General features: G+C 49.0%; 1 long non-coding RNA gene across 1 annotated transcript; it reads left to right on the top strand.

Annotated features, from left to right (window-relative positions):
- Positions 1-2793: 2793 nt before the first annotated feature.
- Positions 2794-6894, top strand: LOC137543894 (uncharacterized). Its single transcript, XR_011025655.1, has 2 exons — positions 2794-3064; positions 6795-6894. It is a non-coding gene; the product is annotated as an uncharacterized lncRNA (long non-coding RNA).
- Positions 6895-16729: the final 9835 nt, after the last annotated feature.

The following is a 16729-nucleotide window of genomic DNA, read 5'->3' on the forward strand; positions in this document are numbered from 1 at the left end:
CTAAAGCCTCTACTGTTCGTCTCCACCGGTGACCTGTTAATTATTCGTCTAACTAGACAAATAGCACTGCGGCTTTGCAGCTGTGGTCACACGTGGCCTTGCTCCAGCACACGTCATCGGGAGTTTACTGCGCAGGCGCAGTACAAGAAACCTTTGCACTGCATCTGAGCAGTAAGCTCCCGAGGACGTGATCAAGAGCGAGGACGCGTGAGGCAATGGTCGCGCAGCCGCAGTGTTATTAGTCTAGTTAGACGAATAATTAGCAGGTCACCGGTGGAGACGAACAGCGGAAGCTTTAGTGACGGCGTGGGACATAATAGCTGCAGGGGGCCGGTAGAAGCCCCAGGTAAGTGACACTTTTAGTTTTGTTTTTTACCTGTGTGCTGTGTGATCTGGTCTTTCTTGTATTCCTGTATTGTCATATTGCTGTATGTCACCCCTAAATATTGTCTGTAACCTAAACTAATGTCCAGCGCTGCGTAATATGTTGGCGCTTTATAAGTACAATAAATAATAGTAATAATAATTGGCGTTACTGGGGGCCCAAATCTCCAGGTGCCTTTTTTGTATAATCCCCTTATTAGTCCTTGATATATTAGTGTGTATTCACTCCTTATGTAGGCAGCTGTTATGTGGAAAATGTTGTATGGAAAACTAGCAGTTTTTATATTGTTAAGATGTGCTCCATTGTTCTCCATGCTGATTGTACGTGTGTATAGTCCGTGCGATTGTATAGGCAATACTCTGTGTAGCCATGGCTTTGCGTGAACGCTGCTGCAGTGATGAGCGAAAATGCAAATATTCTTTTCGCCGAATTTTCGCGAAAATAAGTACTATTTTCGTTTCGAAAGGTGAAAATTCGCCGAATATTTTCGCATTAATTTTCGCCTAAAGTCTGTTTTTTTCGCGTTGAATTTCTAAGCCCCCTTACAAGCTAGAATCACCAAATTTGCAGGGTATATTAAGGAGATATGTGGGTACAAGAGGAAAAAGATTTTTTTCCAAAAGACCTTATAGTTTTTGAGAAAATTGACTTTAAAGTGTCAAAGGAAAAAAGTATACATTTAAATGCAGTAAATGACAGTTACTGTAGCAAACCTAGCAGTAGTGTAAATTTACTAATATCAAAAGAAAGGTCCAAGTGTAAGTGCCATGGGCTAAGTGCCAAGTGCAAACTGCCAAGTGCAAAGGGCCGAGTGCCAAGTGCAAACTGCCAAGTGCAAAGGGCCAAGAGCCAAGAGCAAGTGCCAAGTGCAAACTGCCAAGTGCAAACTGCCAAGTGCAAAGGGCCGAGTGCCAAGTGCAAAGGGCCAAGAGCCAAGAGCAAGTGCCAAGTGCAAACTGCCAAGTGCAAACTGCCAAGTGCAAAGGGCCGAGTGCCAAGTGCAAAGGGCCAAGTGCCAAGAGCAAGTGCCAAGTGCAAACTGCCAAGTGCAAAGGGCCAAGTGCCAAGTGCAAAGGGCCAAGAGCCAAGAGCAAGTGCCAAGTGCAAACTGCCAAGTGCAAAGGGCCAAGTGCCAAGTGCAAAGGGCCAAGTGCCAAGAACAAGTGCCAAGTGCAAACGGCCAAGTGCAAAGGGCCAAGTGCCAAGTGCAAACTGCCAAGTGCAAAGGGCCAAGTGCCAAGAACAAGTGCCAAGTGCAAAATGCAAACGGCCAAGTGCAAAGGGCCAAGGGTCAAATGAAAAGGGCCAAGTGCAAAGGGCCAAGTGCAAAGAGCCCTTGGCTCTTGGCCCTTTGCCTTTGCACTTTGCCTTTGCACTTTGCTTTTGCACTTGGCCCTTTGCACTTGGCCCTTTGCACGTGCAATTGGCCCTTTGCACTTGGGCCTTTGCCCTTGCACTTGGCCCTTTGCACTTGGCCCTTTGCACTTGACCCTTGGCCCTTTGCACTTGGCCCTTTGCCCTTGCACTTGGCCCTTTGCACTTGGCCCTTTGCACTTGGCAGTTTGCACTTGGCCCTTTCTTTTGATATTAGTAATTTTACACTACCTCTAGGTTTGCTTAAAGGGATACTGTAGGGGGGTCGGGGGAAAATGAGTTGAAGTTACCTGGGGTTTCTAATGGTCCCCCGCAGGCATCCTGTGCCCGCGCAGCCACTCCCCAATGCTCCGGCCCTGCCTCCGGTTCACTTCTGGAATTTCAGACTTTAAAGTCTGAAAACCACTGCGCCTGCGTTGCCGTGTCCTCGCTTCCCCTGATGTCCCCAGGAGTGCATGGCGCAGGCACAGACCATACTGGGCCTGCGCAGTATGCTCCTGGTACCATCAGCGGGAGTGAGGACATGGCAACGCAGGCGCAGTGGTTTTCAGACTTTAAAGTCTGACATTCCAGAAGTGAACCAGAGGCGGGGCCGGAGCATTGGGGAGTGGCTGGTGGGCACAGGATGTCTGTGGGGGACCATTAGAACCCCCGGGTAACTTCAACTCATTATACCCCGACCCCCTCCAACAGTATCCCTTTAAGTAACTGTCATTTACTGCATTTAAATGTATACTTTTTTTCCTTTGAAACTTTAAAATCGATTTTCTCAAAAACTATAAGGTCTTTTTGAAAAATTTCTTTTTCCTCTTGTACCCACATATCTCTTTAATATACCCTGCAAATTTGGTGATTCTAGCTTTTAAGGGGGCTTAGATATTCAACGCGAAAAAAACGGACTTTAGGCGAAAATTAATGCAAAATATTAATGCGAAATTTCGCCTTTTGAAGCGAAAATAGTACTTATTTTCGCGAAAATTCGGCAAAATCGACAATGGGATTTTCGATGCGAAAATGGCTTTGGCGAAAATTCGCAAGCAACACTGCGCTGCTGTGTGTTGCTTGGATGTTGCTGACTTTGTGCCAGACTTCTCTTCTCTCCTTTTATTTATGATGTGGAGAAATCAGTCCAATGTGAAGTTATTTGCGTTTCAGATCCCCCGTCCCCCAACACACGGTGCCCCAAGTTTACCAATAATGAGTGTAGTCATCGCCCGCGAGCAACCTGTCACTCCGACCGTGAGTGCCCACGCAACCAGGAATGCTGCGATTCGCCATGCGGGAAACAGTGCATCGCTGTCTGAGGTAATCTCCCCTCTATGTGAAATATAACTGTGTCTGCATAACTGGGTGTGCGGGCAAATAAGTTATATCATCATTTCTAATACTGCTGCTGCCCACCCGCCCCACCCACACAGAGTGTTCCCTGATAGGTGCAGCCCACACAGAGGCTTCCCTGATAGGTGCAGCCCACACAGACACATCCCTGGTAGGTGCAGCCCACACAAACACATCCCTGATAGGTGCAGCCCACACAGACACATCCCTGATAGGTGCAGCCCACACAGACACATCCCTGATAGGTGCAGCCCACACAGACATATCCCTGATAGGTTCAGCCCACACAGAGGCTTCCCTGATAGGTGCAGCCCACACAGGCACATCCCTGATAGGTGCAGCCCACACAGACGCTTCCCTGATAGGTGCAGCCCACACAGACACATCCCTGGTAGGTGCAGCCCACATAGACACATCCCTGATAGGTGCAGCCCACACAGACACATCCCTGATAGGTGCAGCCCACACACACAGACACATCCCTGATAGGTGCAGCCCACACACACATATCCCTGATAGGTGCAGCCCACACAGAGGCTTCCCTGATAGGTGCAGCCCACACACAGACACATCCCTGATAGGTGCAGCCCACACAGAGGCTTCCCTGATAGGTGCAGCCCACACACACAGACACATCTCTGATAGGTGCAGCCCACACAGAGTGTTCCCTGATAGGTGCAGCCCACACAGACACATCCCTGATAGGTGCAGCCCACACAGAGTGTTCCCTGATAGGTGCAGCCCACACAGACACATCCCTGATAGGTGCAGCCCACACAGAGTGTTCCCTGATAGGTGCAGCCCACACAGACACATCCCTGATAGGTGCAGCCCACACAGACGCTTCCCTGATAGGTGCAGCCCACACACACACATCCCTGATAGGTGCAGCCCACACAGACACATCCCTGATAGGTGCAGCCCACACAGGCACATCCCTGATAGGTGCAGCCCACACAGACGCTTCCCTGATAGGTGCAGCCCACACAGACACATCCCTGGTAGGTGCAGCCCACATAGACACATCCCTGATAGGTGCAGCCCACACAGACACATCCCTGGTAGGTGCAGCCCATACAGACACATCCCTGATAGGTGCAGCCCACACAGAGTCTTCCGTGATAGATGCAGCCCACACAGACACATCCCTGATAGGTGCAGCCCACACAGAGTGTTCCCTGATAGATGCAGCCCACACAGACGCTTCCCTGATAGGTGCAGCCCACACACACACATCCCTGATAGGTGCAGCCCACACAGACACATCCCCGATAGGTGCAGCCCACACAGACACATCCCTGATAGGTGCAGCCCATACAGAGGCTTCCCTGATAGGTGCAGCCCACACAGACACATCCCTGATAGGTGCAGCCCATACAGAGGCTTCCCTGATAGGTGCAGCCCACACAGACACATCCCTGATAGATGCAGCCCACACAGACGCTTCCCTGATAGGTGCAGCCCACACACACACATCCCTGATAGGTGCAGCCCACACAGACACATCCCTGATAGGTGCAGCCCATACAGAGGCTTCCCTGATAGGTGCAGCCCACACAGACACATCCCTGATAGGTGCAGCCCATACAGAGGCTTCCCTGATAGGTGCAGCCCACACAGACACATCCCTGATTGGTGCAGCCCATACAGACACATCTCTGATAGGTGCAGCCCATACAGACACATCCCTGATAGGTGCAGCCCACACAGACACATCCCTGATAGGTGCAGCCCACACAGAGTCTTCCGTGATAGATGCAGCCCACACAGAGGCTTCCCTGATAGGTGCAGCCCACACAGAGGCTTCCCTGATAGGTGCAGCCCACACAGACACATCCCTGATAGGTGCAGCCCACACACACACATCCCTGATAGGTGCATCCCACACAAAGGCTTCCCTGATAGGTGCAGCCCACACAGACACATCCCTGATAGGTGCAGCCCACACAGAGTCTTCTCTGATAGGTGCAGCCCACACAGACACATCCCTGATAGGTGCAGCCCACAAAGACACATCCCTGATAGGTGCAGCCCACACACACAGACACATCCCTGATAGGTGCAGCCCACAAAGACACATCCCTGATAGGTGCAGCCCACACAGACACATCCCTGATAGGTGCAGCCCACACACACATATCCCTGATAGGTGCAGCCCACACAGACACACCCCTGATAGGTGCAGCCCACACAGACAAATCCCTGATAGGTGCAGCCCACACACACAGACACATCCCTGATAGGTGCAGCCCACAAAGACACATCCCTGATAGGTGCAGCCCACACACACATATCCCTGATAGGTGCAGCCCACACACACACATCCCTGATAAGTGCAGCCCACACACACAGACACATCCCTGATAGGTGCAGCCCACACACACATATCCCTGATAGGTGCAGCTCACACACACACATCCCTGATAGGTGCAGCCCACACACAGACACATCCCTGATAGGTGCAGCCCACAAAGACACATCCCTGATAGGTGCAGCCCACACACACATATCCCTGATAGGTGCAGCCCACACACACACATCCCTGATAGGTGCAGCCCACACACACAGACACATCCCTGATAGGTGCAGCCCACACACACATATCCCTGATAGGTGCAGCCCACACACACACATCCCTGATAGGTGCAGCCCACACACACAGACACATCCCTGATAGGTGCAGCCCACACATACAGACACATCCCTGATAGGTGCAGCCCACACACACATATCCCTGATAGGTGCAGCCCACACAGACACACCCCTGATAGGTGCAGCCCACACAGACAAATCCCTGATAGGTGCAGCCCACACACACACATCCCTGATAGGTGCAGCCCCCACACACACACATCCCTGATAGGTGCAGCCCCCACACACACACATCCCTGATAGGTGCAGCCCACACACACACATCCCTGATAGGTGCAGCCCACACACACACATCCCTGATAGGTGCAGCCCACACACACACATCCCTGATAGGTGCAGCCCACACAGACACATCCCTGATAGGTGCAGCCCACACAGACACATCCCTGATAGGTGCAGCCCACACAGACACATCTCTGATAGGTGCAGCCCACACAGAGTCTTCCCTGATAGATGCAGCCCACACAGAGTCTTCCCTGATAGATGCAGCCCACACAGACACATCTCTGATAGGTGCAGCCCACACAGAGTCTTCCCTGATAGATGCAGCCCACACAGAGTCTTCTCTGATCGGTGCAGCCCACACAGACACTTCCCTGATAGATGCAGCCCACACAGAGTCTTCCGTGATAGGTGTAAGCTGTGCAGCCCACAAAAAGACGCTTCCCTGATAGGTGCAGCCCACACACAGATGCTTACGTAATAGGAGCAGCTCACACAGACACATCACCAATAGGTGCAGCCCACAAATACACTTCCCTGATAGGTGCAGCCCACACAGACACTTCCCTGATAGATGCAGCCCACACAGACACTTCCCTGATAGGTGCAGCCCACACAGACACTTCCCTGATAGGTGCAGCCCACACACATCGCTCAATTACAAAAACTCTGAATGTGTGTATACAATGGTTTTGTCCTTTCTAAGAATGTTCCATGATCCCTCCCATAGGTCATACCACAGGAATGAAGCCACTAACCCCAATCATTGAGACATCTAACTCCGGGTGTACCACCTGTTCATGTGTGTATGTGTGTCTTACAGGTGGGACCACAAGCTCATATGGAAAATTCTACAGACTCACCAGACGCAGCTCTTCCGCAGCCTTGTCCAGAACGCAAATAAAAGTCACTGTAAATAAAAAGTTCTCTTTGTGTGATTATTCCATTTGTGTTTAGCTTTTCTGGGTGGGCAACTATAGTGTCGGTGACAATCCAACCTCATTCTTGGAAACATAAATAAATAGCAGCTTGCCTCCACTTAGAAAAAAGTCCGGTCATCCCACCATGATGTCTGGCTGATCTCTGCTATTGGCTGGAACCCACGATCTGCTGAAGATCCAGGCAAACTTTAAATGGAGATTGAGATTTATGGAAGCCACCTTGTAGGTAGGTAATTCTTGTTTAATCATAGGTTGTAGCAGACTGTGGAGTTTAAACCACCAAGGTAAATAGGCCACTTAGTAAAGGGAGTGGTAATTGGGTGTTATTTGGACTACCAGGTATCTTATAGAGAAATAAAAATGTCCTTTGCATATTGTGAATATCTGGGAAAGAGGAGGGGGGGGGGGGAGTGTTAGGGAGAGAATGGTAGTTTTACATTCTGTTAGCTTATAGTAGGATACCTTAGAAAAAGAAGCTAGCTTGCTAAATCATGGTGGCCCCAAGAGGACAATATTCTCACCACCCCACTAGAACTAGATCTCCAAAAACGCAAAAGAATTTAAAGTCCAATCTCCTATATCTACAACCTACTAACCAACCACACAGTGGGCTTGATTCACAAAGCGGTGCTAACTGTTAGCACGCCTGTGAAAACCCCCTTAGCACGTCTAAACAAGCTTTTCGCGCATAAAACTTTACGCGCGCAAAACTTTATGCGCGTAAAACTTTACGCGCGTACTGCACAGAGCACAGGGCGCTCCGCGCGAAGTGCCCATTAAAGCCTATGGGACTTAGCGCGCGTAAAACTTTGCGCGCATAAAACTTTGCGCGCGCAAAGTTAGCGCACGATCTGATTGAGAAATCCGGTGCTAACCTACTCAGCACCCTGGTTAGCGCGTCTAAAGACTTTACACGTGCTAAGTAGGTTAGCACCGCTTTGTGAATCAAGCCCCGTGTCTGTTAAACTTAGGTATCAGAGTTTATGGGAAAGAGATCTGGGTATGGAAATACCTCAAAACTTATGGAATCAGATTTGGAAAAATACAACTAGATGCTCAAAGAGTGTTAGCCTTACAGAAACCTCAATCAAAGTCATGCTACGTTCATATATAACCCCCTCTACATCACATAAATGTAATAAAAAGGTTCCCCTAATTGTTTCAGAGGCTGCAACACTATAGGTGACTTTTACCACACATGGTGGACATGCCCAACCATAGCAACCTTTTGGAATCATATTGTAACGGTTTTGTGTCGCAGCTCAGATGTCTGATTATGTGGTGATCTGCAGAATCACCAATAATACAGACGCTATACCTGATTATGGGTGATCTGCAGAATCACCAATAATACCAGTATAGCAGACAAGGAGCTGAGTGTGTAGTGTTTGGTGCAACAGTAACTTTAATAGTTTAATGAGACCTCACCAGAGAGGCTGGTGAGGTACTATTAGTACACTGAGTGGGCACTGACTGGAGTACAAGCTCCAGCAAGCTGGAGAAATCAATACCGAAGAGGCCGAATCTCCCGTGGAGCGGGAGATTCAGGAGGTACTGCAGTCAAATGATCACCCGTGGAGCGGGTGAGTCAGACTGTACTGCAACCTATGAGATACAACCAATACTGCACTAGTGATTGCCTGGAAACGGGTGAGTCAGGCTGTACTGCAGCCGAGTGATCACTCTAGGAGCGGATGAGTCAGGCTGTACTGCAGTCTAAGAGGCACAACCAGGACTGCACTAAAGAATAACTTCACCAGAGGCGCTGGTGAAGCTAGCACCTCACCAGTGGCGAGGGCCCACTGAAGAGTAGAGTAGTCTGACAGGCAAGTTTCGGCAAAAGAGAGGTCAGTATTGGTACAGAATCATGAGACAAGAGAGTAAACGGTAATCAGGCAGAGGTTCAGCAACAGGAAGGTACGTATCGATACAGAATCGTGAGACAAGAGAGTAATCGGTATTCCGGCAGGGTTCAGCAACTAGAAGGCAGATAGGCAAAAGTACAAGATCAGAAAGCAGGATTAGAGTCAGAGTAATAGCCAATAGTCATACACAGGAGATCAATATAATAAGCAATATCCTAGTCTAGGTGTGAAGTCCTTGGCATCAACACCTCGGAACTAGTCTAACAAATAAACAGTAACAATATAGTAATATCCTAGACTAGGTGTGAAATCCTTAGCATCAACACCTGGGATCTAGTCTAAGGTCTGAGCGCTAACACGCAAGTATTCACGACAACAGACAGCATGTGAATGAAGCCCGGAGGCTTAAGAAGCAGGGGAGACCTCACTGGCACGCCCCCCTCCATCAGCCAATCCTGGGCGCCGTGAGGCTCCTCTGATGTCAGCCGACCAGCAGTTCAGCTGATGGGCTTCCTCCCCGCATAAAGGTCCCGTCTGTCCGCGCGCCCGCGCGAGACGGCGACCCCCTGCACAAGAGAATGTTCCGTCCTCGGCGTCCTAGACACCGGACGGGCGGAAGGTCGCATGGAGGCAGCTGCGGCGGTGGTGCTGTTTTCCACAGCTGCCTCGTGTATTACACATATGTATAATACATGCTCAGATCTCTTTCATAGACAACTGTTTCCTTCACCTCTTAATGCTTTACTTAATGTTAATCTAACAGCACTCTCATATAAGGAAAACCTTCTAGTGGTCAAAATGGCCACCGCCATGAGAATCCAAATAGCTCAAGCGTGGCTCTCCAAATCACTCTCATGGGACAAAGTTATACAAAGAATAAACAACATTTGCCTCAATGAGAATTTCACTGACTCTCAGAAAGAAGAAGATCCTACACACTTCCTGGACATTTGGAAACGATGGCTTAGCTCACATTATGGACGGCACATGGCAAAGTACATGAAACCATGATAATATCTCTAGGACTTTGTACGTTTTTCTCAGATATATTGAACCTTCTACACATCCCTCTGGATACACAGACCACACCTGTATACTAAATTTCGTTTACTTAGATGTTTTGACAAATTTATATACTAACCTTAACACTTATTAACTCACTTACTCACTCATTCATTCATTCATTCACTCACTCAACTCTACTTAACATTTTCTCACCTTCTAATATTCCTCTCTTATGGCATTCACACCAAGAATATCACTCATCTACCCATACTTTCGTTTACCTGTCATTGTTATAATCTGACTAAGCGGAAACACCCTTTGCTGTTACTTCGTCCACATATGTCTACACTATAAACTTATCTGCTACCACAGCTATTTGAAAGGATATGTAGGTATATATGTATATATATATGTATATATATATTGGTATATAGATCAATTTCATATACAAGTATACATGTATCTGATCAGTGTGATAAGTGTGATATTAGAGTGTCAGAACAACCAGCCCATACATCTCTCACATCTGTGCAGGAAGAGCTGGCTGTATGAAACCCAGAATAGTCAAATTCTCTCTGGGCAAATCCCCTGAGTGTCCCTGGGTAAGCACCTGTATGGTCATGAATAACATATATTCCCCGTGATCATTGAACTGTGTTATTTCTTGTAAATCACATGACTTTCTGTAAATATGGTGATGTATGGTGATATACTGCGCATGAGCAAACCCTGTATTCAGTAGCATATAAGGAAAATATGGAACTCATAATACAGCTGTAACGATCGGTGGGCGCAGAGAGTATCTGATTACCGGTGATCTGCAGTATCGCCGGAAATACAGATATATACCAGATTATAAGTGATCTGCAGTCTCACCGATAATCCGATATACAAACTAACCTCTGTTCGCCTGAGTAGAGTGTAGTGTTTTGGTGTAACAGTAACACTAGGAGGCCTAGGCCTCAGTGCAGCAAGGAGAACTGCACGGATTCCTTCCGCAGACCTGAGCTCTCCAAGACGGGAGGAGTCAGACTGACAGTAGGAAGGAAAGTCCGAGAGTGACACTCAGGAAGAAGTGTCACTAACAGGACTGGGAACCGCCTCCAATCGTGAGGTCGGTTCTCGAGGTCAGACAAGCCAGGTCGTACACACACGGACAGATAAAGTACAAATACAGTAGGCAAAGGCGGAGTCAAAGTACAGGCAGGGTTCGGCAACGGGGTATCAGATATATCGGGGTACAAAATCAGGAGGCAGAAACAGAGTCTAGGAACGAGCCGAGGTTCGGCAACAGAGTATCAGAAATATCGAGGTACAAGGTCAGAGTTCAGGAGGATAGTCGAGGCAGGCAAAAGTCATAACAGATAATCACAATCAAACTAGTACTTTAGCTATCAATAATCTAGCTAAGTGTAGGATTTAGGGATGGTCGGAAATGCTAATTTCCGATTCCGTGGTAAATCCGCATTCCGCCATTGCCAAATACCGATTCCGCTTTCCGCTACCAATTTCCGCATTCCAATGCGGAATTTCCGCCGGAAATCGCGGAAATTCCGCCCGACTTTAACATCGATTTTCTCAAAAACTATAAGGTCTTTTTGAAAACTTTTTTTTGCATCTTGTTCAGGAGATTCTGCTTAATAAACCCTAAAAATTTGGTGTTTCTAGGACTTACGCGGGCTTTGCTATTAACCGCTAAAGTCGGCGGATTTTTACTGTAATGTAAAATGCAGAAAATCCGCATCTGCCTATTTTCTGCATTTACATTACAGTAAAAATCCGCCGACTTTAGCGGTTAATAGCAAAGCCCCCTTAAGTCCTAGAAACACCAAATTTTCAGGGTTTATTAATCAGAATCTCCTGAACAAGATGCAGAAAAAAGTTTTCAAAAAGACCTTATAGTTTTTGAGAAAATCGATGTTAAAGTCGGGCGGAATTTCCGCGATTTCCGGCAGAAATTTCCGCGATTTCCGGCGGAAATCTGCCTAACACACTTGCATTACCGATTTCCGCATTCCGATGCGGAAATGCAATTTCCGATCGGAATTCCGGAAATTGCATTTCCGTGGAATCCGAATGAGCATCCCTAGTAGGATTACAGCTCCAGCTGGTCCCGGCACACTTAAGGATCTGACTACGGATCTGGGTGCTCCCACATATGTGATCGCACGCCAGACAAAGAGCAAGTGAACAACCAGCAGTATATATACTCTAGGACCTTTCCAGGACCTCCCTAATTGCTGGTCCAATGAGAGCAGTGGAATTTGTCAGCTGACCCAGCTGGTCAGCCGACACCCTTCTAACTGCTATTTAAACTCTGCCTCTCTGCTCGCGCGCGTGTAAGTCTGAATCTTGGTGGACTATCAGTCCCAGCCACACCAGTACTGTCATGCAATGTATCTAGTGCGGGGGCCGCCTCTGATGCGGATTCCGCCGTTCCCAATGCGGATTCCGCCGCACTGCCTATGCGGCATGCAGCGTTTTTTCCGCGTTGTGACGCCATGCTGGATGCGGAAACAGCCGCCTCACCTTGAGAGACGGCGGCATTTCCGCGTTTCGTTACAGTACCCCCCCCCCCCCGAGGAGTGGACTCCGGACAACTCCTTCCAGGCTTTTCTGGATGTACCGTATGAAATTCCCTCACTAACTCATCCGCATGCATGCGGTTCCCAGGTACCCATTGCCTCTCCTCAATGCCGTACCCCTTCCAATGTACGAGATACTGCACCGAGTTCTGTACAGTACGTGAATCTATGATTTTTTCCACCTCATACTCGGGTTGGGCATTGACTAAGACAGGAGGAGGAGGAGTGGGACCCAGCTGGACTGCGGGTTTGAGAAGTGATACATGGAAAGACCTCACTCCCCGCATGCTGGTGGGAAGATCAACGGTATATGTGACATCGTTGATCTTCCTAGTCACAGGGAATGGGCCCACGAACCTGGGACCAAGTTTGTCAGAAGGTTGTTTCAGAGCCAAATGACGTGTAGACACCCAAACCAAGTCTCCAGGTTGGAAGCTCCACTCTACTGAACGTCTCTTATCAGCTTGACCCTTTTGATTAACAAAAGCTTTTCGTAAATTATCTCTCACCGTGCGCCAAATATCTTTAAAAGATCTCTGCCAGGCTTCCAAAGCTGGAAACGGAGAGGAGGCCACTGGCAATGGTGAGAACTTGGGCAATCTTCCAGACACCACCTGGAACGGAGAGAATCCGGTGGAGGAGCTTTTTAAATTGTTTTGTGCGAACTCCGCGAAAGGCAGAAATTTGACCCAGTCGTTCTGTGTTTCTGCAACATAGCACCTCAAGAATTGCTCCAAAGACTGGTTGATTCTCTCCGTTTGCCCATTGGTCTGTGGGTGGTAGCCCGATGAAAATGACAACTTCATGCCCATTTGTTGGCAGAATGCCCTCCAGAATTTAGAAATGAACTGGACTCCCCGATCCGACACTATGTTTTCCGGAATGCCGTGCAGCCGGAACACATGTGTGATAAACAGGTCAGCCAATTCCTGGGCCGAGGGAAGTCCTTTCAAGGGCACGAAATGGGCCATTTTACTGAAGCGGTCGACTACCACCCAAATGACCGACATGCCTTCTGACTTGGGAAGTTCACCTACAAAATCCATGGACAAATGGGTCCATGGCTCACTCGGGGTGGGTAAAGGCTGCAAGGTACCCACAGGTGCCAGCCGGGAGGGTTTACTCTTAGCACAAACCGCACATTCCCTCACGAATTCCTTGCAATCAGCTGCCAAGGAAGGCCACCAAGCACATCTAGCTACCAGATCCTGTGTTCTAGATGCTCCAGGATGCCCAGCATTTTTATGCGTATGGAACATCTCTAGAACCTGGAGACGGAACGGTAGCGGAATGAACAGCACCCCTGCGGGTTTTCCTTCTGGGATGTCTTGTTGGAAGGGAATTAAAGTCCCCTTCCAATCCTCCCAAGTCTCTGTTGCGGCCAGTACCAACCTCTGGGGAACAATAGTCTCTGGAATGGAGGGCTGTGCTGTCTCTGACTCAAAGCACCTGGACAAGGCATCCGCCTTAGTGTTCTTGCTACGCGGTGTATACGTAAAAATGAAAGAGAATCGAGAAAAAAATAATGACCAACGAGCCTGGCGAGGGCTCAACCTCTTAGCTCCCTCGATGTATTCTAGATTTTTATGGTCAGTGTAAACCGTGACCGTATGCTCCGCTCCCTCTAACCAGTGTCGCCATTCCTCGAAGGCTAACTTAATGGCTAAGAGCTCTCTGTTGCCAATATCGTAGTTCCTTTCCGCAGGGGAGAATCTACGGGAGAAGTAGGCACACGGGTGCAATCTACCCTGCAAGCCAGATCGCTGAGACAGCACAGCCCCCACCCCGACCTCTGAGGCATCCACCTCAACAATAAAAGGAAAAGACGTATCCACATGCCTGAGGATGGGTGCAGAACAAAATAAGCCCTTCAGGGTGGCAAAAGCCTGTAACGCCTCGGGAGACCAGTGAGTGGTATCTGCACCCTTCTTGGTGAGACTGGTAAGTGGAGAAATCACCGTAGAGTACCCCTTTATGAACCTCCTATAATAGTTGGCGAAGCCAAGAAACCGCTGAAGCGATTTCAAGCCTACCGGCTGAGGCCATTCTAACACAGCGGAGACCTTGGCCGGATCCATGGACAGGCCTGTAGTAGAGATTATGTACCCCAGGAAAGCGACAGATGTTACCTCGAAGATACATTTTTCTAACTTAGCATACAATAGATTCTGCCTTAGTCTGTTCAAAACGAACCTCACATGGGTCCTATGTTCAGAGAGACTGTTGGAGAAGATAAGAATATCGTCTAGATAAACTAGAACAAATCTTCCCAACACCTCTCTGAAGATCTCGTTGATGAGTTCCTGGAAGACGGCCGGGGCATTACATAACCCGAAGGGCATTACCAGGTACTCATAATGCCCGTCTGGTGTATTAAAGGCCGTCTTCCATTCATCGCCCTTTCTTATGCGTACCAGGTTGTACGCACCTCGCAAATCCAGCTTAGAAAAGATCTGGGCGCCAGTGATTTGTGTAAAAAGATTGTCTATCAAGGGTAGCGGATAGCGATTCTTTACTGTAATCTTGTTGAGACCGCGGTAGTCAATGCAAGGCCGCAGACCTCCGTCTTTCTTTTTTACAAAGAAGAAGCCCGCCCCAGCAGGCGACCGGGACGGCCGAATAAAGCCTTTGGCCAGATTCTCCCTAATGTACTCCTGCATCGCCAATTTTTCGGGCCCCGACAAATTGTACAAACGACCCCGGGGGGGTACACAACCAGAACGGAGATCAATGGGACAGTCGAAAGGGCGATGTGGAGGCAATTTATCTGCAGCTTTAGGGCAGAAAACATCAGAATATTCAGCATACTGGTCTGGTACCCCTTCCACCTGAATTCTGGTTTGCCCCAATGTTAGCTTCCCCAAACACTGATGAAAACAATGGGGAGACCAGGAGGTTAACTGACCCGTGGCCCAGTCGATGTGCGGTGAATGGACTTGCAACCACGGCATGCCTAAGATAATAGTGGAGGTTGACATGTGCAGCACAAAAAATTGTAATTCTTCCCCATGCAGAACCCCTATGGTAAGTCTCACCATCGGAGTCTGTGACAGGGCACGATTCCGTTGCAGAGGGGAATCGTCCACTGCCGTAACCTGAATGGGGGGTCTCACAGGAGTGAGTGGGAGGCCCAACTCCTGAGCAAATTCGAAGTTCATAAAATTCGCCGCTGAGCCAGAATCAATAAAGGCTTCAGTGGATACAGATTTATCCTCCCATGTAACCGTACAAGGGAGAAGTAATTTCTTCTCTTTAAGGGGTGCAATTTGCGTGCCCAGGGTGTCACCCCCCACTACTCCTAGGCAAACTCGTTTCCCGACTTGTTAGGGCAGTTTCGCACTCTATGCCCTGCTGCTGCACAATACAGGCACAGCTGTTCTGTCATTCTCCGCCTTCGTTCCACCTGGGTCAGCCTTGACCGACCAATCTGGTTCGGGCGGCGGCAAGGCCGGGGAGGGTGAGACAGGCGGAGAAGGTGTCACTAGGGGTGTAGCGGATGGTGCCGCGTACGATGTCACCCTGACACGGTGACTGCCCCTAGCCTGCCTCTGGTGGCGCAACCTGCGATCCACTCGAATGGCCGATGATATGGCCTCATCAACCGTCTTGGGCTCAGGCACGGTTAACATTAAGTCGGAGACCTCCTCTGACAACCCAGACAAGAAGTAATCCATTAAGGCAAAGTTGTCAAATCTAGTAGTGACTGACCACCTGCGGAATTCTGCCGCATAATCCTCAACCGAACCTCTGCCTTGCCGCAAAAGTTTGAGCTTCCGCTCAGAGGATGCAGCAAGGTCAGGGTCGTCGTAAATTACGGCCATAGCCTTAAAGAATTCCTCTACCGAGGTTAGAGCTGTATCGGTAGAAGGCAGGTTATATGCCCAGGACTGGGAGTCGCCAGTCAGCAGGGTTTTAATGAAGATGACCCGTTGGGCCTCAGTCCCCGAGGATCGGGGTCTCAACTCGAAATATGACAACACTCTACTCCTGAAATTCCGGAAGTCAGATTTGTGGCCGGAAAACTTATCAGGTACAGGCATACGTATGTCATCACTAGGAGGGGATCGCACTGAATCAACTGACGTCTGTAGGGTTTTCACAGAGCCTGATAAGGCATCAATTAAGGCTTTGTGCTGGCCCAGTGCTTGATGAATGTTATCCACCGAAGTGGCAAGCACAGTCAGAGGATCAGTGCGTGATTCCATCGTTTTTGTGGTCTGGCGTTCTGTAACGATCGGTGGGCGCAGAGAGTATCTGATTACCGGTGATCTGCAGTATCGCCGGAAATACAGATATATACCAGATTATAAGTGATCTGCAGTCTCACCGATAATCCGATATACAAACTAACCTCTGTTCGCC

This window comes from Hyperolius riggenbachi, unplaced genomic scaffold (assembly GCF_040937935.1).
Source record: "Hyperolius riggenbachi isolate aHypRig1 unplaced genomic scaffold, aHypRig1.pri scaffold_327, whole genome shotgun sequence".
Classification (NCBI taxonomy): domain Eukaryota; kingdom Metazoa; phylum Chordata; class Amphibia; order Anura; family Hyperoliidae; genus Hyperolius; species Hyperolius riggenbachi.